The sequence below is a fragment of the Anser cygnoides genome, unplaced genomic scaffold, assembly GCF_040182565.1.
Source record: "Anser cygnoides isolate HZ-2024a breed goose unplaced genomic scaffold, Taihu_goose_T2T_genome scaffold_51_1, whole genome shotgun sequence".
Lineage (NCBI taxonomy): Eukaryota > Metazoa > Chordata > Aves > Anseriformes > Anatidae > Anser > Anser cygnoides.
In genome coordinates, this window is record NW_027103074.1 from 691688 (window position 1) to 716057 (window position 24370).

At 50.1% G+C, this 24370-nt stretch overlaps 1 long non-coding RNA gene across 1 annotated transcript in view; it reads left to right on the top strand.

Annotated features, from left to right (window-relative positions):
* The first annotated feature begins 612 nt into the window (after nucleotides 1-612).
* The window catches only part of LOC136789487 (uncharacterized), a 130786-nt gene continuing 107028 nt past the window's right edge, over nucleotides 613-24370 (top strand). Inside the window, exon 1 of the long non-coding RNA XR_010828216.1 lies at nucleotides 613-3104. This is a non-coding gene — a long non-coding RNA (uncharacterized lncRNA). The remainder of the gene's footprint in view (nucleotides 3105-24370) is intronic.

Genomic DNA, 24370 nt, shown 5'->3' on the forward strand with positions numbered 1-24370 from the left:
TTAATCCCTGATACTTTACAGGCCAGTAATGACCTAGCTGCCCCTGTGTATTGTGTTTGATGGCAAGGTTCGGGAGGGGGCTGCAGTGGCAGCCCCCACGAGGAGAATCCAGAAACCACCCCGTGGCAGATAAGGGACAATTTCATCCGGCCCCAGAGGGGCCCACCGCTGCCCAGAGCCAAGCCATGAGCAACACAGTCCGTGCCTCTGTGAGAGCACATCCACGAAAACGAACAAACAAAAACCTGCTGCTCAACAGCAGCTGGGAGAGCGAGGAGTGAGAAACCTCCCTGCAGACACCAGAGTCAGCACAGAAGGAGGGGGTGGAGGCGCTCCAGGCGCCGGAGCCGAAGCCCCCTGTGGCCTGTGGAGAGGCCCCTGGTGGAGCAGGCTGCCCCCCCCTGCCCCCCCCTTCTCAATACTTGGGAAACTGACCAAACACCACAGCAAATATACCAAAACTTCTAGACTGTTACTTAGATAATGCCTACATCCTCCTTCCCTGCTCATTCAACTTTCCCAACTCATTCAAAAAAACAGCTCTGTCAAACATTACATACCACACCTTTAACACCATCAATAACCCTTTTTAACATTTCTTCTTATCTTTCTCCAGCCTGTACTTTCACCAAAGTCTCAGTCATTAGCCAACTTAATTCCATACCTTTCTCCCTCATCCCATTTTCCTTCTCTCCTCCTTCTTCCACTCCGGATATTCCTACCTGAAGTGGCCAGCCTGCCCACACTTAAAACATCCCATCAAAGCCTGTCCCTGCTAAGATTCAGGCCGCAACACGGGTAGCTTTCCTTGCCTGCCATTCCTTCATCTCTCTTCCTCTCTTTTCCATCCTGGCCCTGACTCCCCCTGAAGATTTTCTTCCTCTTTCTCCAACCCTCTGCCTCACTACCTGCTACACTGTCAATACCATTAGTTTCACTCTCTGCTTTTCCTTCTCATCTCCCCTCTTGACACACACGTTCAGGGCCTCCCACAGGAGGGCCCCCCAGTGACTGTTCACTACATCCCCCCCACTTTCTGGAGCATCTTCTGTGCATCTTGCCAGGCTTCAATCACAAAATGAACTTTCAAGAGCCCTTGGGATACCGGGTCCTCAGGATTCATCCCCAAGTACTTTCTCATTCTGACCCCAAGTCTCTCATATGATTTCTGTGTTGCACACTATTATTCTTCCAGCCAGGATCGGCAAGCGGTTATTTCTGCCCTGCCGGTATTACCCCTGGTCCTGGAGGATGAGTTCTTTCCCATTTTTGTATAGCAGCTCTCCTCCTGATCATTCCCATTTCTTTCCCTGTAAACGACATATTTATATACATAATTCCCCCTCCCCAAGAGTATAAGTTAGGTCCTAGGAAACTCCTAACCTCTCTGCTGGTAAGGAGGGGGGGAAGTTCACTTAAGAGGATACACAGTTAGTGCTAGTACTGTTAGTATCAGGGAAGGCAAAATTCTCAGTACCTCTTCTACCTTGTTCTAATTCTTGCCAGAGCCTAGAGTACGCTCTTCTCTAGGGACAGTGTTAATTGCAGTCCCTGTCTCCTTTCCTGGAGCGACTGCTGCTGCCACCGGTGCAATATTAGGATTATAGGGAGCATAACTTGGCTCCTCCTCCAAAAAAAAAGGAATCTTATTGTTTACACATAAATTTCAAGCCTGAATTTTCATCAGGCCCGTATTTTGGCTAAAATACTGCTGTTTCCTTAATTGGTTCTTTTGTCCAGACTAATACACAATATTTAACCATATTTATTTATTTATTTATTTTACCATCTCCTCCAATTTTGAGATTATTTTTCCAATTTCTTATAATTCTTCAGGAAGAACTTTCGGTAGGCACTCCCCCAGGGATATCTCCCTGTCCCCTGGAACTCATATTTCCCATTTTTCCTATCCTGGAAAATGGGGGTGTACTGCCAAGCACTTCCCCGTGCAAGGGCTACCGCACACCTATGAGTTTACCAGATTCCCTGGTGTACTTCCGAGCACTACCCCGTGCAAGGATTACCGCACACCAAATTTCCCTGGTGTACTGCCAAGCACTTCCCCGTGCAAGGCTTACCGCACACCAAATTTCCCTGGTGTACTTCCGAGCACTACCCCGTGCAAGGATTACCGTACACCAAATTTCCCTGGTGTATTGCCAAGCACTTCCCTGTGCAAGGGCTTACCATACACCAAATTTCCCGAGACTCTTCCTTTCTCTCCCTTATCTCACGCTTCGTCCATCTCCGGCCGCGCCCCTCGCGGAGTTACGGAACCGTGGATCAGGACTCCACACTCGCTTCGTACAAAAGTACGTCTCAATCACACATCACACATCACACAGAGCCTCACCCGACCCCCAAGGCAATACTTAATATTTCTTACCTTGGTCTGTGCACAGAGTTACCGGATCAATTCTTAAAACCCGGAGTGCCTACCTTCTTCCTTTCCCCACTACTTCACGGATCCTGCCTCTTTAATCAGTCTCGGGCCCTCTGTCAGCTCTCCGCAGAACCGCCACCGTCGATGCACAGGACCGCTGAAATCAGCGGGGCATGCCTTCCTGCTGCTGCGGCGGTGGGGCTCCCCAGTAGGTGACTGGATCCCGGACGAGCCCCCAGATTGTGAGAAACACTCTGTAGCCAATAACTTAGGCTCAGGCGAGGATCTCAGTGAAGTAGTAATTTATTCGCGATTGCAATGGCGGGCGTCCCACAAGCAGGAGCGCACCTTCTAGTCACATAGTACAGGTTATATACTTTCTTTCTCGACGACCGGGACCCTCCCCTGTTTCCCCATTGACTGGGTAATCCAGGTTCACAACCTATCCGATACTTCACAGACAATACATGGCCTTCAGTTGCTGGCCTGTTAAATTTCAAATTTCTTTTGACTTTTTTTACTGTTTGAAGTGGTAATGTTTCCTCACTTATCTGATTTGACTTGACACCGTGATTTTCACCTAATTGCTCTAAGGAGTCCGGCTGTCTGCATTTTACAAGGTTTTCTGTTAAGCTTTCTTATCACTGTAAGCATATCTCAATACCACATTCCTTCCTTCTATACAATGTAACACTGCAAAAACAACATTTCCATTCCCACAGTACCACACACTAACGTTAAAGTTCTAGTAAATGGGGGTGTATTTCCAAGCACTTTACCGTGCATGGGGTACTGTACACCTATGGGTTAAACAGATTCCCTGGCGTACTGCCATGCACTGTACCGTGCAAGGGAGTACCGTACACCAGATTTCCCCAAGACTCTTCCTTTCTCCCTTCTACTTTCACTTTGTCCGTTTCTGGTCGTGCCCCTCGCAGAGCTACGGAACCGCAGATTGGGACTCCACACTCGCTTCGTACAAAAGTACGTCTCAATTACACTTCACACAAGAGTGTTACCTGACCTCCAAGGCAATACTTAATATTTCTTACCTTGGCCCATGCACAGAGTTACCGGGTTAGTTCTCGACTCGCCGAGGTGATCGACTCAGTGGCAGACGCGTTCTGCAGCAGAGCTGGGGATTGAAGCAGTCAGAGGGTTTACTGTGTCAAGGCCACTTGAGGCAGCAAAGGAAGCCCTCCAGGACCCGGCAGCCCTCATGAGAGTGGCTGATGAGGCGTGGGTGGAGCCAGAAGCGCCCCCCTCCCTGCCATACAAAGGCAGCCCTTAGTGAGCTCAAGTGACCAGGAGCTCGGAGAACAGGTTGGGCAAACAGGGCAAGGTGCATCAGTCAGGTGCAGTATGGCAGTTTACATGGCAGTTCGAGCAAGGAGGGTGAGCAGGGTCAGTCATATCTGTGTTCTGGGAAGGACCTTCTACTGAAGAAATGGTGTCCACTCACTGAGCCTGCCAGTCTGAGGCTGAAACCCAGATGGGGGGGACGCAGCCTCCCTGGGCAGATGCCTCTACTCAAATAGACCTCCCGGGGATCAAAAGAGAGGCCCAGACCCCCAGTTCTGGGGAGCTCCAGTCTCTGGAGGTTCCCCTAGGGTCTGAAGGCAGTGTCATGGGTGCAAATGTGCCCAGCTGGATGAGCTCTTCAAACAGGTGGCTCAGTTGCGAGAGGAGCTCACCAGGCAGCATAGCATTCAGGAATCTGAGGAGGAGATTGACAAATGGTATTATATGCTGACATGGGCCGAGCAGCAGCCCTGCCTTAAGTCCAGGCAAGGGGTAAGGAAACAAGCGTGCAGCCCAAAACAAGCACATTTGAAAAACTCACAGGACAAGGGAGAGTGGACCCTTGTCTCTGATCAGAGCTGGAGGAGGAGTCTCTCCCCTGCCCCTGAAGTGCCCCTGCACAATAGATACAAGGTTCTAAGGCAGGAGAGAGGAGACTCCGGGAGAACTGGTAAAGACCTCAGAAAGACCAACCACAGGGAACTCAGAAAGGCCAAGCACACAAAGTTGGCTCAGTCTCCCAACTGCATCAAAACCAGTGCCACAAAGAAGGCACGAAGGGTGTTAGTCATTGGAGATTCCTCTCTGAGAGGCACCGAGGCTCCCATTTGCCGTCCGGACAACCTCTCCAGAGAGGTTTGCTGCCTGCCTGGGGCCCGTATTTGTGATATATTTTATATATATTTGATTCTGTGATAATAATAATAAAAAAGTCGTATTTTCAATGCTCTTAAAGTGAGCACTGCTCTTGAAGCTGCTGGCCATTAAAACATGCTTATTACCCCGGTGAGATGATGGTGTTTTGGGAAGTGAACTGAACAGTTGGCGTGAAGCTCAGGCCCTGGAAAGTCAGCTGTGGCTGGCTGTAATGGGGTCGGTGTCACCTGCAGACCCTTTTTTAAAGGGTTTGGACTCTGTGTGAAGGGGACAGAAGGTGCTTTCCTTCACATAGCTGGAGATACAGGTGTGTGACTGTATGAGTTGCCACTGCCCAGAGGCAGAGACTTGGGGTAATTAAGCAGGAGCACAGACACCTAAAGAGAGAATTAACAATAACTAGACACACAAACTTAAAACAAACTGGTGATTCTAGTTTCGGGTAGTGACTCTACTGGTTTCGCATGGCAGAGGGTGTACGCAGGGAGTGCTATGTTACAGTGCCAGCAATAGCTTTCCAAGCACCACTCAGACAGCCACAATTGATTGATTTTGCTCCTCTAATTTTGACTTCTTTTGATCAGTGGGAAAAAGAGATTCCTCTAGGCCAAGGGACCAAACCCCACTATCTCACAGTCGCGGCTAAAGCCTGCTTCTCCCCAAACTGCATTGCGCACTGTTGTATCATGTGAGACTCATGGCCTAATTAAACAGTCTTAAAGAACATGATCCCGATGGTAGCTGTGTTCTTACGCAGTGTATCCTAGTGTTTTCTGTCTCTTGGAAAGTCAGAGAAGTGGTGTTAAATCATCAGCCTTCCTGACATCAGATTGCCAAAAGCTAAGCGATATCTACCATGAGCGTGCACAAGTGGGCTGTCCTACGAGCGTGCTGGCCAGCTGCTGAGCACGGCCGCCTCGCAAGCGGAGACTTCTCGGCCTTATCAACAAGTACCCAGAGCTAAGTGTTAATTGGGCCCTTGCTGCTTAGATGTGCATGTGTGTGAGAGTCTACGAGGAAAAACATGCACGGAAAGTAAAGCTTTCAATTCTCAGCGCGAGTATAGCAGAGGAAGGAAGCAGCAAAATGTATTTAGTGCAGGAGAATAAAGCACGGAGGCTCAACCCTGCCTTCTCTGTGAACAATTACAAAAAAAAAAACCAACAACAAACTGTACTTGGCTCTGGTGAGGCCGCACCTCGAGTACTGTGTTCAGTTTTGGGCCCCTCACTACAGGAAGGACATTGAGGTGCTCGAGAGAGTCCAGAGAAGGGCAACGAAGCTGGTGAGGGGTCTGGAGAACAAGTCTTACGAGGAGTGGCTGAGGGAGCTGGGGTTGTTTAGCCTGGAGAAGAGGAGGCTCAGGGGAGACCTCATCACTCTCTATAGGTACCTTAAAGGAGGCTGTAGAGAGGTGGGGGTTGGTCTATTCTCCCATGTGCCTGGTGACAGGACGAGGGGGAATGGGCTAAAGTTGCGCCAGGGGAGGTTTAGGTTGGATATTAGGAAGAACTTCTTTACGGAAGGGGTTGTTAGGCATTGGAATGGGCTGCCCAGGGAAGTGGTTGAGTCGCCATCCCTGGAGGTCTTTAAGAGACATTTAGATGTAGCCTTTAGTGATATGGTTTAGTGGAGGTCTTGTTAGTGTTAGGGCTGAGGTTGGACTAGATGATCTTGGAGGTCTCTTCCAACCTAGACAATTCTGTGATTCTGTGATATCATGAAGAGGCTACCAAGTCTGGTGGGTCCCAATGACTACCACCCCTTCCTACTTTTTCAAGTAGGACCAAATGAAGCTGTAACAAGGAAATTCCAAAATATCAAAAAGGATTTTATGTCCCTTGGAAAGATGTTGAAGGGATTAGGAGCGCAAGTAGTGTTCTCCTCTGTCCTCCCAGTTGGTGGCTGGGACCCAGGAAGAAGGAGACGAACGAGCCAAGTGAATGATTGGCTGAGAGGTTAGTGCCGTGCCCAAGGTTTTGGGTTCTATGACCCTGGACGTGCTTTTGAGGGACCGGGCATGCTGACACCGGATGGGGCGCAGCTGTCCAGGTGGGGCAAGAGTGTTCTGGGCAGTAAGCTGGCTGGGTTTATGAGGAGAGCTTTAAAGTAGGTGTGGTGGGAAAAGGGGATGCACCTCTGAGTGAAGTAAGTATACCCGAGAACACTATTACTCTATGTAACGGCAGGGAAATACTTGTGAACTGTCCCAATGCAATCAGGAAGGGCTCTAGAAACGCAATACGACTGATAGCCCAGCTGAAATGCCTCTATACCCACGCACGCAGCATGGGAAACAAGCAAGAGGAATTGGAAACCATGGTGCAATTAGACAAATATGACCTGATTGCTATCACGGAAACGTGGTGGGATGGATCACATAACTGGAATATTGGAATAGAGGGCTACAATCTCTTCAGAAGGGATAGACAGGTGTTGTGGTTTAACCCGGCTGGCAGCTAAACACCACACAGCCGTTCGCTCACCCTCCCCCCTCCCTCTCTGGGATGGGGGAGAGAAACGGGAAAGTGAAGCCGGTGAGTTGAGATAAAGACAGTTTATTAAGACAGGAATATAATAATAACAATAATAATAATAGTGATAATGATAATAGTATTAATAATAATAATGTGTAAGAAACAAGTGATGCACAATGCAATTGCTCACCACCCGCTGACCGATGCACAGCCTATCCCTGAGCAGCCGGTGCCCCCCCCCGACCAGCCACCCCTATATATTGTTTAGCATGACGTCAGATGGTATGGAATACCCTTTGGCCAGTTTGGGTCAGCTGTCCTGGGTCTGTCCCCTCCCAGCTCCTGCTGCACCCCTAGCCTGCTCGCTGGCAGGACAGAGTGAGAAGCTGAAAAGTCCCTGGCTTGGTGTAAGCACTGCTCTGCAACAATTAAAACATCAGCATGTTATCAGCGCTCTTCTCATCCTAATCCAAAACATAGCACCCTACCAGCTACTAGGAGGAAAATTAACTCTGTCGTAACTGAAACCAGGACAACAGGTGTCCTGGTTTCAGCTAGGATAGAGTTAATTTTCCGCCTAGTAGCAGGTAGGGTGCTGTGTTTTGGATTTAGGATGAGAAGAATGTTGCTAACACACTCATGTTTTAGTTGGGCCCATGAGAACCTAATGAGGTTCAACAAGGCCAAGTGAAAGGCATTGCACTTGGGCTGGGGCAATCCCAGGTATTTATATAGACTGGGAGAAGAAGAACTTGAGAGCAGTCTGCGGAGGACTTGGGGGTCCTGATGGACGAGAAGCTGGACATGAGCCAGCAGTGTGCGCTTGCAGCCCGGAAGGCCAACTATGTCCTGGGCTGCATTAAAAAAGGGGTGGCCAGCAGGGAGAGGGAGGTGATTGTCCCCCTCTACTCTGCTCTTGTGAGACCCCACCTGGAATACTGCGTGCAGGCCTGGGGCCCCCAGCACAAGAAGGATGTGGAGCTCTTGGAACGGGTCCAGAGGAGGACCACTAAGATGATCAGAGGGCTGGAGCACCTCTCCTATGCAGAAAGGTTGAGGGAACTGGGCTTGTTTAGCTTGGAGAATAGAAGGCTCCGGGGAGACCTCATTGCGGCCGTCCAGTACTTGAAGGGAGCGTATAAACAGGAGGGGGAACTCCTGTTTACATGTGTTGATAGTGATAGGACAAGGGGGAATGGTTTTAAACTAAGACGGGAGATTTAGGTTAGAGATTAGGAGAAAGGTTTTCACTCAGAGGGTGGTGAGGCACTGGAACAGGTTGCCCAGGGAGGTTGTGGATGCCCCATCCCTGGAGGCATTCAAGGCCAGGCTGGATGTGGCTCTGGGCAGGCTGCTCTAGCGGTTGGCAACCCTGCCCAGAGCAGGGGGGTTGAAACTAGATGATCTTTAAGGTCCCTTTCAACCCAGGCCATTCTATGATTCTATGATTCTATGATTCTATGACTTGAAGCAGACATTTATTTATTTCAGTATTTAAGGGTCCTGTGTTGTAGAGCTCTGTTTTCAGAGAGGAGGTGCAAGCTCAAGAGCTGTACAAATGTACCTTAGTTCCTGACCTAGCTCTCTATTTGATTTTACCTGCAAATATTGGGTCCATTCATAGAAAAAAAACCTGCCAAAGCTGATGTGGACTTTAGGAAGCCTTGTTTGCCAGAAAAGATTTTTAATAATTACATATACCTAAGTTGCAATCTTGTTTTAGTTGAAAGAGAATAAAAGGTTTCTTTATTTTTAATGGTCTGGAGAATTATAACTGTATGGGTTTTGTTCCAAAAGTCTCTTAATGCATGTGGAAGACTGGTAGCATTGCACTGAGTATGCCAAACAACTGGGAATTTAACATTATTTGGCAGGCTGGACTGCAAACGTGATACTCTGAGGAAGCCAATTAAAGTTTTCCTTTTTAGCATGACTGTTTTAAGCATATCATTGTTTAACTCAGTAGACAGCCAAGCACCACACAGCTGCTTGCTCACTCCCCATCAGTGGGAGGGGGGAGAGAGTGAGAGAGTCGGAGAGGTAAAAGTGCAAGAACTCATGGGTTTAAGATAAAGACAAGTTTACTAGGTAAAGCAAAAGCTGCGTGCAAAACAAGTATTTCATCTGCCTGCTGATGGGAAGTAGTGAATGTTCGTCCACTTCAGTAAAGCAGAGCTCATCATGCATAATGTTTTTTTGGGAAGACAAATGCCATCACTCTGAACATATGCCCCTCTTCCTCTTTTCCCCCCAGCTTTTATTGCTGAGCATGATGTCATATGGTATGGAATATCTCTTTGGTCAGTTTGGGTCAGCTGTCCTGGTTGTGTCCATTCCCAAGTCCTTGTGCACCCCCTTAGCCTCCTCATTAGCAGGGCAGCATGAGAAGCCAAAAAGTCCTTCACAGAATCAGAGACTGATTAAGGTTGGAAGCAACCTCTGGAGGTCATCTGGTCCAACTCTCCTGCTCAAGCAGGGACACCTGGAGCAGGTTGCCCAGGACCACATCCAGGTGGCTTTTGGAGACCTCCAAGGAGGGACAGTGCACAACCTCTCTGAGCAACCTATACCAGTGCTCAGTCACCTGCACAGTAGAGAAGGGCTTTCTGATGTTCAGATGGAACCTCTTGTGTTCCAGTTTGTGCCTATTGCCTCTTGCCCTGGTACCGGCCACCAATGAAAAGAGTCTGTCTCCATCTTCACTGCACTTTCCCTTCAGGTATTTATAGACATTGGTAAGATCCCCCCTGAGCCTTCTCCAGGCTGAAGATTCCCAACTCTCTCAGCCTTTCCTCATAGGAGAGATGCTTCAGTCCCTTAACCATCTTGGTGGCCCTCCATTGGACTCTTTCTGGTATTTCCATGTCTCTCTTGTACTGGGGGGGTGGTGGTGGGGTGGAGTGTAGAACTGGACATTAGGACTCCAGGTGCAGCCTCACCAGCTCTGAGTAGAGGGGAAGGATCACCTGCCTCAACCTGCTGGTGATACTTTGCCTAAAGCAGCCAAGAATACTGTTAACCTTCTTAGCGGCAAGGGCACATTGCTGGCTTGTGTTCAACTTGGTGTCCTCCATGACCGTCAGGTCCTTTTCTGCAGAGTTGCTTTCCAGCTAGATAGCCCCTAGCTTGTGAATATGGGGTCATCCTTCCCTAGGTGCAGGATTTTGCACTTCATGTTGAATTTCATGAGGTTCCTGCAAGCCCATTTCTCCAGCCTGTTAAGGTCCCTCTGGATGTCTGCACAGCCCTTTGGTGAGTCAGCCACTCCCCCTGGTTTCATGTTATCTGCGAATTTACTGAGGGTGCACTCTACCCCATTGTCCAGATCCTTAATGAAGATATTGAACAAGACTGGTCCCAGTATTGACCCCTAGAGTATTCTGCTAGTTACTGGCCTCCAACTAGATTTTGCACCACTGACTGCTACCTTCTGGGTCCAGCAATTCAGCCAGTTTTCCATCTACCTCACTGTCTGCTTGTCCAGCTCATACTTGAACAGCTTCTCTATGAGGATCTTATTGGGGACAGTGTCAAAAGCCTTCCTGAAGTCCAGGAAGACAATATCCACTGCTCCCCCTTCATCTATCAGGCTGTTTCATCATAGAAGCTTATCAGGTTGGCCAGGTATGACTTCCCTTTGGTGAACCCATGCTGACTCTGCATGATGATTTTCTTCTCCTTCATGTGCCTGGAAATGGTTCCCAGGATTCACTGTTCTATCACCTTCCCAGGGATCCATCTGAGGCTGACCAGCCTGTAGTTCCCTGGGTCACAGTATCACAGATTTCTAGGTTGGAAGAGACCTCAAGATCATCGAGTCCAACCTCCGACCTAACACTAAGTACTCCACTAAACCATATCCCTAAGCTCTACATCTAAACGTCTTTTAAAGACCTCCAGGGATGGTGACTCCACCACCTCCCTGGGCAGCCCGTTCCAATGCTTAATAACCCTTTCGGTAAAGAAGTACTTCCTAACATCCAACCTAAAACTCCCCTGTCGCAACTTTCGCCCATTCCCCCTCGTCCTGTCACCAGGCACGTAGGAGAACAGACCAACCCCCACCTCTTTACAGCCTCCTTTAAGGTAACTGTAGAGAGCGATAAGGTCGCCCCTGAGCCTCCTCTTCTCCAGGCTGAACAAGCCCAGCTCCCTCAGCCGCTCCTCATAAGACTTGTTCTCCAGACCCCTCACCAGCTTGGTCGCCCTTCTCTGGACTCGCTCGAGCACGTCCATGTCCTTCCTGTAGCGAGGGGCCCAGAACTGAACACAGTACTCGAGGTGCGGCCTCACCAGAGCCGAGTACAGGGGCACAATCACTTCCCTAGACCTGCTGGCCACACTGCTTCTTATGCAGGCCAGGATGCTGTTGGCCTTCTTGGCCACCTGGGCACACTGCTGGCTCATATTCAGCCGACTATCAACCAATACTCCCAGGTCCCTCTCGGCCAGGCAGCTTTCCAGCCACTCATCTCCCAGCCTGTAGCTCTGCTTGGGGTTGTTGCGCCCCAGATGCAGGACCCGGCACTTGGCCTTGTTGAACTTCATGCAGTTGACCTCAGCCCATCGCTCCAGCCTATCCAGATCCTCCTGCAGAGCCTTCCTTCCCTCGAGCAGATCGACACATGCACCTAACTTGGTGTCATCTGCAAACTTGCTGACGGTGCACTCGATCCCCTCATCCAGATCATCGATAAAGATATTAAAGAGAACTGGCCCCAGTACCGAGCCCTGGGGGACACCACTAGTGACCGGCCTCCAACCAGATTTGACTCCATTCACCACAACTCTCTGGGCCCGGCTATCCAGCCAGTTTCTAACCCAGCGAAGCGTACGCCAGTCCAAGCCCCGAGCAGCCAGTTTCTTGAGGAGAATGTTGTGGGGAACTGTGTCAAAAGCCTTACTGAGGTCAAGGTAAACCACATCCACAGCCTTTCCCTCATCCACCAAGCGCGTCACTTGGTCATAGAAGGAGATCAGGTTCGTCAAGCAGGACCTGCCTTTCATAAACCCATGCTGACTGGGCCTGATCGCCTGCTTGCCCTGCAAGTGCCGCGTGATGACCCTCAAGATAATCTGCTCCATGAGCTTTCCTGGCACTGAGGTCAAACTGACAGGCCTATAGTTCCCCGGGTCTGCCCTCCGGCCCTTCTTATAGATGGGCGTCACATTGGCTAGCCGCCAGTCAACTGGGACCTCCCCCGATAGCCAGGACTGCCGATAAATGATGGAAAGCGGCTCGGCCAGCTCCTCCGCCAGTTCTTTCAGTACCCTCGGGTGCATCCCATCCGGCCCCATCGACTTGCGCACATCCAAGCTCCGTAGCAGGTCGCCAACCATTTCCTCATGGATAGCGAAGGCCACATCCTGCTCCCCATCCCCTTCCACCAGCTCAAGGCACTGGGTATCCAGAGAACAACCGGTATTGCCGCTAAAGACTGAGGCAAAGGCGGCATTAAGCACCTCAGCCTTTTCCTCATCCTTAGTAACTAGGTTTCCCCTCGCATCCAGTAAAGGATGGAGATTCTCCTTAGTCCTCCGTTTCGCGTTGATATATTTGTAAAAGGATTTTTTGTTGTCTTTAACGGCAGTAGCCAGGTTGAGCTCCAGATGAGCTTTGGCCTTTCTAATTTTCTCCCTGCACAGCCTCGCTACATCCTTGTAGTCCTCCTCAGTGGCCCGCCCTTTTTTCCAAAGATTATAAACCCTCTTTTTTCTGCTAAGCACAAGCCGCAACTCTCTGTTGAGCCAGGCCGGTCTTCTTCCACGCCGGCTCGTCTTTGGACACGTGGGGACGGACCGCTCCTGTGCCATCACGATTTCCTTCTTGAGGAGCGCCCAGCCTTCCTGGACTCCTCTGCCCTTCAGAACCACCTCCCAAGGGACTCGGCCAACCAGCGTCCTGAGCAGCTCAAAGTCAGCCCTCCGGAAGTCCAATACAGCAGTTTTACTGGTCCCCTTCCTGGCCTCGCCAAGAATAGAGAACTCTACCATTTCGTGGTCACTCTGCCCAAGACAGTTTCCGACCACCACATCTCCCACCAGTCCTTCTCTGTTTGTGAAGAGAAGGTCTAGCGGGGCACCACCCCTGGTAGGTTCGCTGACCAGCTGCGCCAGGAAGCTATCTCCCACGCTCTCCAGAAACCTCCTAGACTGCTTTCTCTGTGCCGTGTTGTGTTTCCAGGATATGTCCGGGAAGTTGAAGTCCCCCACGAGGACAAGCGCCGACGATTTTGCAACTTCTGTCAGTTGCCTATAAAACTCCTCATCCGTCTCCTCATCCTGGTTCGGCGGCCTATAACAGACCCCGACCAGGAAGTTAGCCTTGCCGGCCTTCCCGCGGATCCTAACCCACAGGGATTCAACCTTATCATTCCCAGCCTGGAGTTCCACAACATCAACATCAAAAGATTCTCTAATGTAGAGAGCCACGCCACCACCCCCTCTGTGCTGCCTGTCCCTCCTGAAGAGCCGATAGCCAGGCATTGCAGCACTCCAGTCGTGGGAGCAGTCCCACCACGTCTCCGTGATGGCAACCAAGTCGTAGCCTGCCTGCTGCACAATGGCTTCCAGCTCCTCCTGTTTGTTACCCATGCTGCGTGCATTAGTGTAGATGCACTTCAGCTGGGCCATCGCCTTCTTCCCCGGCCTAGCCATTGTTTCCCCCGGCACAGCTCCAACAAGCCTTGTTTGAGCCCTGTCCCCCTTCTTACCTAGTTTAAAGCGCTCTCTATGAGTCCCGCCAGCTCCTGGCCTAGGATCCGTTTTCCCCTTGGAGATAGGGACCCGTCTGGGGCCATCAGGCCGGGTGCCGAGTAAAGCTCCTCATGGTGAAAAAACCCAAAATTTCTGTGCTGGCACCAGCCTCTGAGCCACCTATTAACCACATGAGCTTTCCATGTCCTCTCCGTGCCTCTCCCTTCCCCCATAGGGATGGACGAAAACACCACCTGCACTCCCGCTCCCTCCACCAATCGTCCCAGCCCCCTATAGTCCTGTTTGATAGCCTTGAGGCTTCTCTTTTCAACATCATCGCTGCCAGCATGGACTATCAAAAGCGGGTAATAGTCAGAGGGGCGAACCAGGTTTGGAAGCTTCCTGGTAACGTCTCTGACCCTGGCCCCAGGGAGGCAGCAGACTTCCCTACGTGTGGGGTCAGGCCGACAAATAGGGCCCTCCGTTCCCCTGAGGAGGGAGTCGCCCACAACAATCACCCTTCTTTCTTTCTTGGTGGAGGCAGTCCTGAGCCGTGGAGTCAACTTCCTCACTTCAGACATCCTCCTGGGTAGGCTTCCTACCTCATCCTCACCCGCCGGTCCCTCCAGCTCCAGGGCCTCAAACCTATTGTTCAAGGGCACCTGGGAAGGCGGCACCAGAAGGGGAGGGCATCTCCTGCGAGGTCGAGCAGGGACCTGTCTCCATTCCTCCTCAACTCACAGGTCCCCTCCCTCTGCCCGATGGCGACAGGGCAGGGGGTCCACCCCCCTTTGGAGCGTCTCACCCTGGTCCCTCTCCCTCCGGTCCTGCAGGGAGTCGCTCCACCAGTCTATCTCCCGCTCGCACTCCCTGATATCCCTCAGCCTCTGCACCTCCTCCTTGAGCTCCGCCACCATGCGGACCAGGTCGTCCACCTGCTCGCACCTCACGCAAGCAGTCTCTCTGCCTCCCGCCGATGGCAGCAAGAGGCTCAGACACTCCCCGCATCCGGAGACCTGAACTGCCGCATGTTTGGACGGGCAGTCGGTCTGGGTGTGTACTGACTTCCTAGAGAAAGCACCGTGCCTGGTGGAGACCATCGCAGCCCAGCTGACGGGAGAGTGCCGTTGGAGGAGTTGTCCCTATGGGCGGGTGTGAGCGCTCCGCCCTTCCTGCCTGCGCTCACTGCCTCGCTAACTGCCGCGTCACTCCCCCCGTGTCACTCCCTGTTTGCCGGCCCTGGTCGCTTGCGCTCCCTAAGGGCTGCCTTTGAACGGCCGGGGGGAGGAGCTGTCGCTGACGCTGCTGACGCTGCTGGCTCCGCCTACGCCTCGTCAGCCTCCCTCACTAGGGCTGCCGGTGCTGGCGGCTCCCTCACGTAGGCTCGATGCCCGAAAAATAGCCCTGCCTGTCCCGATCCCGCGCTCCGTTGCAGCACGCGTCTGCCCCGGAGCCGGTCGCCTCGGCAAGTGGCTCTGAAATGGCGGTGGTGCCCGATTTAAAAGGCCCGCCGCTGACGCTGTCGCTGACGCTGCTGGCTCCGCCTACGCCTCGTCAGCCTCCCTCACGCGTCTGCCCCGGAGCCGGTCGCCTCGGCAAGTGGCGTGGGTCCTCCTTGCCCTTCTTGAAGATAGTAGTGACATTTGCTTTCCTACAATCTTTGGGCACTTCTTTCAGTCACCATGATCGAGCAAATATTAAAGAGAGTGGCTTGTGACTGCTCAGCAACAACTAAAGCATCGGTGTGTTATCAACATTATTCTCATCCTAAATCCAAAACAACACCATACCAGCTACTAGGAAGAAAATTAACTCTATCTCAGCCAAAACCAGGACAATCTCCATCCCCTTTTCCATACCATATGCATCCAACCTAAACCTCCTCTGGCGCAACTTAAGGCCATTTCCTCTTGTCTTATCACTTGGCGTTTGGGAGAAAAGACTGATTCCCCGACTCGCTATAGCCTCCTTTAATTGACCAATACCCCATGAACCGCCACCTGTCGTTTCATACACGAATAGCATTCCCGTAGTCTATGGGCCATGCTTGTGAAATGTCCACTGAACTCTTTTAGTCCATGAGTTAGGTTCCATTTGTTATGGTGGTTGCTAAGGACAGGAGAGGTGATGTGTTGTGTGGAGTTATTGGACTCCAAAGTCAGCTTATGTTTGGGTCACTGCTGCGCTTGCACTGCTTCTTGTGAGGCTCATCCTCTGTCACTTTGAGTGGTTCCTGCTAGAGGACTTCCTATAACATGTTACTCAGATCATGGGTTGCAGCGGTTCAAGGGCATATCAATTACAATTTCCACCCCTTGTTCTTTTGGGCCAGGCCACAGCATTTAACATTGCAGTGAACTCCTCCCCTCACTCCTGCTCCAGCCTGGGCTTGTCCTTTGGCCACAGTCCCTGTCTACCTACTGTGTTGTGGACTTATCCACAGCCACAGATGCTTTGAGGTGTACTTTATGTGGTGTGGCATTTTTAATGGACTGCAGTCTCTTCAGAGGTGTACATGTTGTGGCATGGACTTATCTACAGCCACAGTCACTTCAAGGTGTACCTGTTCTGGTGTGGCCTTATCTATTGGCCACAGTCTATTCATACGTCTCTTCAGACACCTGCTGTGTCTTGGTCTCATCCACAGCCACAGATGCTTCTAGGTATTCTAGCATGGCCTTATCCACAGCCACTGCAATGTGTACCTGCTATGGCACGGACTTCTCCATGGCTACAGACACTTTGGGTTGTATGTGCTACCACATGGAATCATCCACAAGTCACAGTCCCTCTGACTTGAGTTCACTCTGGAGTTCCAGTGTTAGGGGATCCTGTTGTTTCCCCTAGCAGAATGGGTCTCCCCAGGCATCCAGAATTCACTCAGTCGACTCTAAGGAAGAACCCTGCTCAAAACCTGGTAGATTTTCTCCACTCAGTTGCTTTCCTGGTGGTCTGTTCAATTGCTGGGTGGGTGGGGGCTTGGGCACTCCTGCTGCAAATGTCCCATATTCCCGTAGTCGTAGCATTTTCTACTTTCTCCCCTGTCCTGGTTTCAGCTAGGATAGAGTTAATTTTTCTGCTAGTAGCTGGTAGGGTGCTGTGTTTTGGATTTAGGATGAGGATAATGCTGATAACACACTGATGTTTTAATTGTTGCAGAGCAGTGCTTACACCAAGCCAAGGACTTTTCAGCTTCTCGCTCTGTCCTGCCAGTGGGCAGGCTGGGGGTGAAGCAGGAGCTGGGAGGGGACAGACCCAGGACAGCTGACCCAAAGTGGCCAAAGGGGTATTCCATACCATCTGACGTCATGCTGAACAGTTAATATGGGAGGCTGGCCGGGATCGGGGGACCGGCTGCTCAGGGACAGGCTGGGCATCGGTCAGCGGGTGGTGAGCAATTGCATTGTGCATCACTTGTTTTGTACACATTATGAGTAGTAGTACTATTATCATTATTATTATTGTTTTCCTTTCTTTTCTGTCCTAATAAACTGTCTCTATCTCAACCCACAGGCTTCATTTTCCTGATTCTCTCCCCCATCCCAGCGAGGGAGGGGGAAGGGTGAGCAAATGGCTGTGTAGTGCTTAGCTGCTGGCTGGGTTAAACCACAACATCCCCTATTATTACTCTCCCTATATCCAGTCTCCCTTCCTTGACCCAATCCAGGGCCTAACTTTCCCCTTCCTTGGACTGCAAATTCCTCGCGAGCACTGCTGCCAATAAATCACTCTCCCGTTCCTTGGTTCTCTTTTGTTCTTTCATCATTTCCATGTTTTGTTTTTCCTCTCGCCTGTTATAACTAAATATCACTATGCTCAAATTCTTCATCAACATTTCCCCTTGCCAGCCCGGCACGTGTTTCTTAAAATATTTACAAATGTCTGGGGCAGCCTGATCTACAAAAGCAGTTATGGCTAGGGCATCATTAAAATTCTGGGGAGTCATCCCCCCATGTTTGAGCAATGCTTGTTGTAATCACCTCCGGAAATCACTTGGAAGTTCATTTATTCTTTATCTGCGCTCTTGTACCTTGGCCCAATTCACCCTTATTTCTCCATGCTCTTGAACGGCCTCAACCACATTTTTCAGAGTTGTTTGACATGCTGCCCCATCCCCCAGATGATTATAGTCCTAATTGTGGTCATTCAGGGGCCAAGGATTCCTATTTTCCTCCTACTTGTTGCTCTAGTTCCACATCTTTAGCCAAAATTTTATCTTTCTCATCAGACTCTAAACAGCACTCTCAAGAGAATTTGTGTCCTGCCAATTTGGATTATAACCAGTGCAAATATTAGAGAATAGCTGGGCACGTCTTTCAGCGTCCTCTCATAATCTAGGTATCTTACTTCCCCAGAGTGCTCAGTCCCCAGGATTCCATGGTCTACTAGCCCATACCTGTATCCCAGGAGGAATCTGTTGCCCTTCTCCCTTGTCCACCTCCCATTGCTGCAGGGTTTGGGATAGCATGGGGTACCATAGGACACATTCCTACTGGCTCTGGGGAGAGAGCCAGTAGGGTGGAGCCATTGAAGGGGTTAAAGCAGATCCTAATCCTACTGTCCTTTCCTCTTTTACCTTATCACTGTGTCTCCAACCTCCCTCTGGGTAGGGTGTTTTCTCACCCAACTCCTCTCATACATACCAGTAGTCCATTCGATAAGGATGTTGATCTTCCAGGTGATACCAAAGGAAGGTTAATTTCTGATGACTGAAGGTCCCATTCGGTGGCCACTGCAGTTGTGAGTCACCATCCCAAGTGTAGAAAGGCCACTCTTCTTTACATAGGGTCATAGCCTGCTTCTTTGATAGTCCAATGGTCCTATCTATTTATTTTTTTCCCCAATTTTCTAACACTTTTGCTAAAGGGGTCCCTTTCTCTAATCCTGGGACATTCCCGATATTTTCTGAGTACCTGAAGCTCTGTTTGCATGGTACCCTGATCAGGTTGTGCAAGTCTCCCTGCAGATCTTGCTTTCTCTCTTTCTTTTCTCTAACCCCTTTGCTAAAGGAACCGCATTTGCCTCACCAGTCACAGAGTCTCACTCACACTACCCGAGACTTTATCTACTAGGACTTTGCAGCCCCTTTGTGGAGGGCAATTCCAGAAAGCCGACAGGTGCCCCGTTTAGACTCCAATATGCACACATGCACACAGACACAGTTCCTTTCACTCTACATTTCTTGCTGCTGCAGCAAGGGAGGGACTTGAAACTACCTTGACATGAGGGGAGACTTGAACCTGCCCTGGTATGAGGTGGGACTCGAACCTGCCCTGGTTTCTGGATATTATCAATCACAGAATCACAGAATGGACAAGGTTGGAAGCTGTGGGAAAGGAATTTGCAGGTGGCTTCGCGCTGTTTCACACGTCCCTGAATTAGAGATAATGAGGAAACAAGTGGTAGAACCAAAAACTTGAGCAAGGTTGAGATAAAGTAAATTGTCTACAGTGTTAAAGATGAGCTTTGGGCACTGGCCAATTGCTGGCTGGCTCGAGGCGTGTCTGAGGGTCTCTAACCAATTGTATGACAGATTCGGGCGCGTGGACAGCACGTGGGGCTACGGGGAAAGTATATGTAGTGGTGAAAAAAGGCAATAAAGGTCTCCTGTTCAAGAGCCATCAGGAGTCTGTGTCTTGCATTCCTTCAAATGATGACCCCGACGTAATAGGAGCAGCGCTGCATGAGTGTCCGAAGGGAACCCAGCTGAACAAGTCAAGCTCGCAGCTGGACTGCAGCTTCAACCCCAGGACATCACCTGAAGGACAGGTGAACGGCTGGGCATTAATCATAGGAGCTAGCCTTTCGGCAGAGGAAGAGGCTATAGTGAAACTACTAATGCAGCTCCTAATAGAAAGGGGAGTAAAAAATGATCCGTTTAAGATAAAGCTATTATTGAAATTTTTGCAAAAACAAGGGTTCCCCTCAATGGCTTCCACAGTATTTGATGTAAAAACTTGGGACCAAGCAGGGGAAAAAATATGGGAAGCAGCGTCCAGTGGGGATACTAATGCTGCTGAGGTGATGACTACGTGGTGGCTGGTGACAGAGACTTTAAGATCGTGGCAGGCAGAAAAGGAAGTACAGAATGCCGCTGCCCAGGCAATAACAGCAGCTGAACCGAGATCAGAGCCTGCAAGGTCACCAGAGCACTGCAATTTGATAGACCTGGGGGATGACAAGGAAGAGGGCCGCGGACCGCCGCCGCAGAGCCCCTCCCCGCTGCCGCCGCAGAACCCCTCTCCGCTGACCCCCTCGGCTCCCGCCTTGCCTACCCCCGATAATGCCTCCCTGGGGGCCCGAGCTTTCGACCCGCGGGAACGATGGGAGCTGGTGCACCGGGAAGCGCTAAAGGACGGGGACCCGGTAGGAATGGCTTTCCCGGTGCAGGTGCGACCCAACGGTCCAAATGAATATAATGCCTTCCAATGGGACCTAATTAAGGAATTAAGAAAGACTGTGATTATGCTAACGCAGGGTCCAGCGCCAACTGCACCCCCGCTGTCACCTCCAGGCACCCACCCGCCCGCCCCGCCGCCGGCTGCTGCGTTTCTCAGGTTTGAGCGCCCGCCCGCACGGACCGGGCGCTGCCATGTTCCGCCTGCTGCTGCGCCCGGGCCCACTGCCCCGCGGGCCCCCGCTCGCCGCCGCCCGCCGCCGCCGCCGCTGCCTCCCCCGCCGACCGCCCCGGGTCGGCACCCCCTCAGCCCGCCGGCCCCTCTGCTGGCGCTGCGAGCCGCCGGCAGCTCGGCCAAGGATGTGGGTGGATCCCCTGAAAAGGCAGCCACAGATCTCAGCAGTGAACGCAAACTCAATAAATCCCAGCAGCTGAAAAAAGTTTTCAAAGAATATGGTGCTGTAGGGGTTTCATTCTACGCTGGAATTTCATTAGTATCTCTAGGAATCTTCTACCTGGCTGTATCAAGTGGTGTGGATATGACTGCAGTTCTCTTCAAACTTGATTTCCGTGAATCATCGCTGGAATCTAAAAGGGCTGCTGGTACAGGCACATTTCTGTTGGCATATGCTATTCACAAATTGTTTGCTCCAATACGAATAATTTGTGTGCCAGTGATACGGATGGCAATGTTTAACAACAGGAAAACATTGCATTGTTCCTTATCCAGCTAAATTAGACGGCTAAGTACCTAAACATGCATCCTCACAAACCACCATGTCCCCTGCTCACCACCTTTGGGTTTTTCCAACTAAAACAAGAGTTGCTGTTGTAACATCACAATTTGCGTGAATAACAATCTGTGTGGCTCAAAAGATTACACTGTTTCTCTCTCTTGGGATAGAATATTTGCATTGTGCCAAATGCTAGTAGATATTTTCATATATTTTCTATGCTCTGTCATACCTTAATATATGCAGATTTCCAGACTTATGTCCTCTTGTGTTAGAGATAAAAACCATACATGATGGAGAAATTACATTGTAAATGTGTCTTAGGCTGTTAAATATTTGTTGTTCAGATTTTTTTTAAATGTATGTATTTAAGTAAATTTGTTAGCATATTTTTGAAAATTTCTGTTCATAAATGTTTTGAAGTAATTGTTTAAGGGAAAGTATCTGTGCTGTACTCTCAATAAAAATGTGTTAAATAAAAAAAGGGAAAAAAAAGAAAGAAAAAAAGAAAAAAGAAGGAAAAAAAAGAAAAAAGGGAATAAAAAGAAAAACCTAGTACCTTTGAATATTGTATTGCACTCGCAATACGCTGTAAGTGTCGCTCAGTGCATTGAGAGGGCACTTTTGAGACATATCCCAAAGGAAAACTTGTTTCTAAAATTTAAAGAGCTGTTATTTTTGGTAGAGCAGCGAGTGCACCCATATTGTATTATTCATATGCAGAGCCACGCCATGTTACCCGGTATTTTTGCAGAGGGTAACACACACGCTGACCAGCTAACTAATATGACCCTGACTGCCCTGGTGCCTAAGGTGCTGGAGCAAGCACAGTTATCCCATGCCTTTTTCCATCAATCCGCCAAAGTCTTGGCGAAACAATTTGCTATATCGATCACTGATGCCAAATTGATTATCCAAATGTGTCTTGACTGTCAACAACATTTCGACCCCGTCTTTAATGGTAAACCATAGAGGTCTACGGTCCCTACAGTTATGGCAGACCGACGTAACGCATATTCCAGAATTTGGTCGCTTGAAAAATGTTCACTTATCGGTAGATACTTTCTCTCATGCTATTTGGGTGACAGCTGCGGTGGGTGAAACTAGCCGCCACGTCCAGGCTCACTTCCGTGTCGCTTTCGCAGCGCTAGGCATCCCAAAGGAAATAAAAACCGACAGTGGCCCCGCCTATACTAGTCACTCCCTTCAAACCTTTTTTCAAACTTGGGATATCCGACACATCACAGGCATTCCTCATTCCCCCATGGGCCAAGCCATTGTTGAGCGCACACATCGCACCTTGAAAACACTGCCAAATAAACAAAAAGGGGGAGACACCCAGGAAACACCACAGAACAGGTTGGGAAAGGCACTTCACGTAATGAATCACCTATCATTACCCTTTCCTCACGAAGAGGTACCGCCCATAGTAAAACATTACAAAAGTATGAATTCCGCGCTGTCACAGGTGCCACAATCAGAGCAGGCCTTAGTAATGGCAAAAAAAAAATAAATACAGGTCTTTGGGAGGGACCCCACCCTCTAATAACTTGGGGTCGAGGGTATGCTTGTGTCTCCAGAGGTCACGGACCAAGATGGGTACCAGCAAGGGGGGTAAGGCCATGGTTGGCCTCCTCCTCACAATCGCCACTGTCATTGGTTATTGCCAGCCCTGGGTCTCCATCCAACCACGCCGCAACATCTGGGTCACCCTCGCCAACATGACAGGACAAGAAGCACTGTGCCTGTCCCTGGCTAGTGCTAATGACCCATTTACGACATGTCTGGTGGGGATCCCGGCAGATAACAAAGACTGGACTGTCTACTCGCTGCAAGCACCCCTAGAGCCACAGGAATTAGATTGTAACAGCAACAGCATGTGTAAGGTTCAATGCTCGGGCAAAAAATCCAATCATGAAACAAATCGTCAACACCACTCTTGCTCTTTATTGCAATGCATCTCTTTGGTGTAGTTATACAAAACTATAATAGCATCATTCCTTGCGCCAGGAGCCACTCTGCTCGGCTGCAGGATCGACTGTGGAGCAGATGCCCCTAGGTGCACCCCGAGCATTTTCCTCGGAGGGGTCTCCACTCTCAGCCGCTCACCGCGGGAGTAGACAAGGACCTCCTGAAGCCGCGGACAAATTATTTTAAGTGATATTTTCTTGTGGTATGAATGAGAAGTGCAAGAGGCCTCTTTGCATGATTGTGTGATTGTGCTGTGCGAGTGAGAAGCAGCATCGCTGCGAAGCAACATCCCTAGCGCTTAGTGGCTTGTTGACTGATGTAGATTCTAGTAGGCATGCTACTTTACAATCGTAATTCTGCTTGTGATTTTCTCCCTGTTGCTTATTGTACCTTGCTTATTGCAATGTCTGCGGTGATTGATAGAAAAATCTATAGAAAGCGTTTGGTTGGTTGAAAATAAAAAAGGGGGAATTGTGGGAAAGGAATTTGCAGGTGGCTTCGCGCTGTTTCACACATCCCTGAATTAAAGATAATGAGGAAACAAGTGGTAGAACCAAAAACTTGAGCAAGGTCGAGATAAAGTAAATTGGCTACAGTGTTAAAGATGAGCTTTGGGTAGTGGCCAATTGCTGGCTGGCTTGAGGCGCATGTCTGAGGGTCTCTAACCAGTTGTATGACAGATTCGGGTGCATGGACAGTGTGTGGGGCTACAGGGAAAGTATATGTAGTAGTGAAAAATTTCAATAAAGGTCTCCTGTTCAAGAGCCATCAGGAGTCCGTGTCTTGCATCCCTTCAGGAAGGGACCTCTGAAGATCATCTAGTCCAACTCCCTTGCCGAGCAGGATCACCTAGAGCACATTGTGCAGGATGGCATCCAGGTGGGTTTTGAATATCTCCAGAGAAGGAGTTTCCACAACCTCTCTGGGCAACCTGTTCCAGTGCTCTGTTACTCGCACAGTAAAGAAGTGCCCTCTCATATTCAGCCAGAACTCACTGTGCTTCAGTTTGTGCCTGTTGCCTCTTGTCCTGTTGCCAAAAGAGTCTCGCCCCATCCTCTTGACACACCCTCCCTTCAGATATTTGTATATGTTGATAAGATCCCCTCTCAGTCTTCTCTTCTCTAAGCTAAACAGGCCCAGCTCTCTCAGCCTCTTCTCGTATGAGAGATGCTCCACTCCCCTTATCATTTTCGTAGCCCTCCGCTGCACTCACTCCAAGAGCTCCATGCCCCTCTTGTACTGGGGAACCCAGAACTGGACATAGTACTCCAGGTGAGGCCTCACCAGGGCTGAGTAGAGGGGAAGGATCACCTCCCTCAACCTGCTGGCAACACTCTTCCGAATGCACCCAGGATACCATTGGCATTCTTAGACACAAGGGCACATTGTTGGCTCATGGTTAACCTGCTGTCCACCAGGACTCCCAGGTCCTTCTCTGCAGAGCTGCTTTCCAGCAGATGAGCCCCCAGCCTGTACTGGTACATGGGGTTATTCCTCCCCAGGTGCAGGACCCTGCACTTGCCTTTGTTGAACT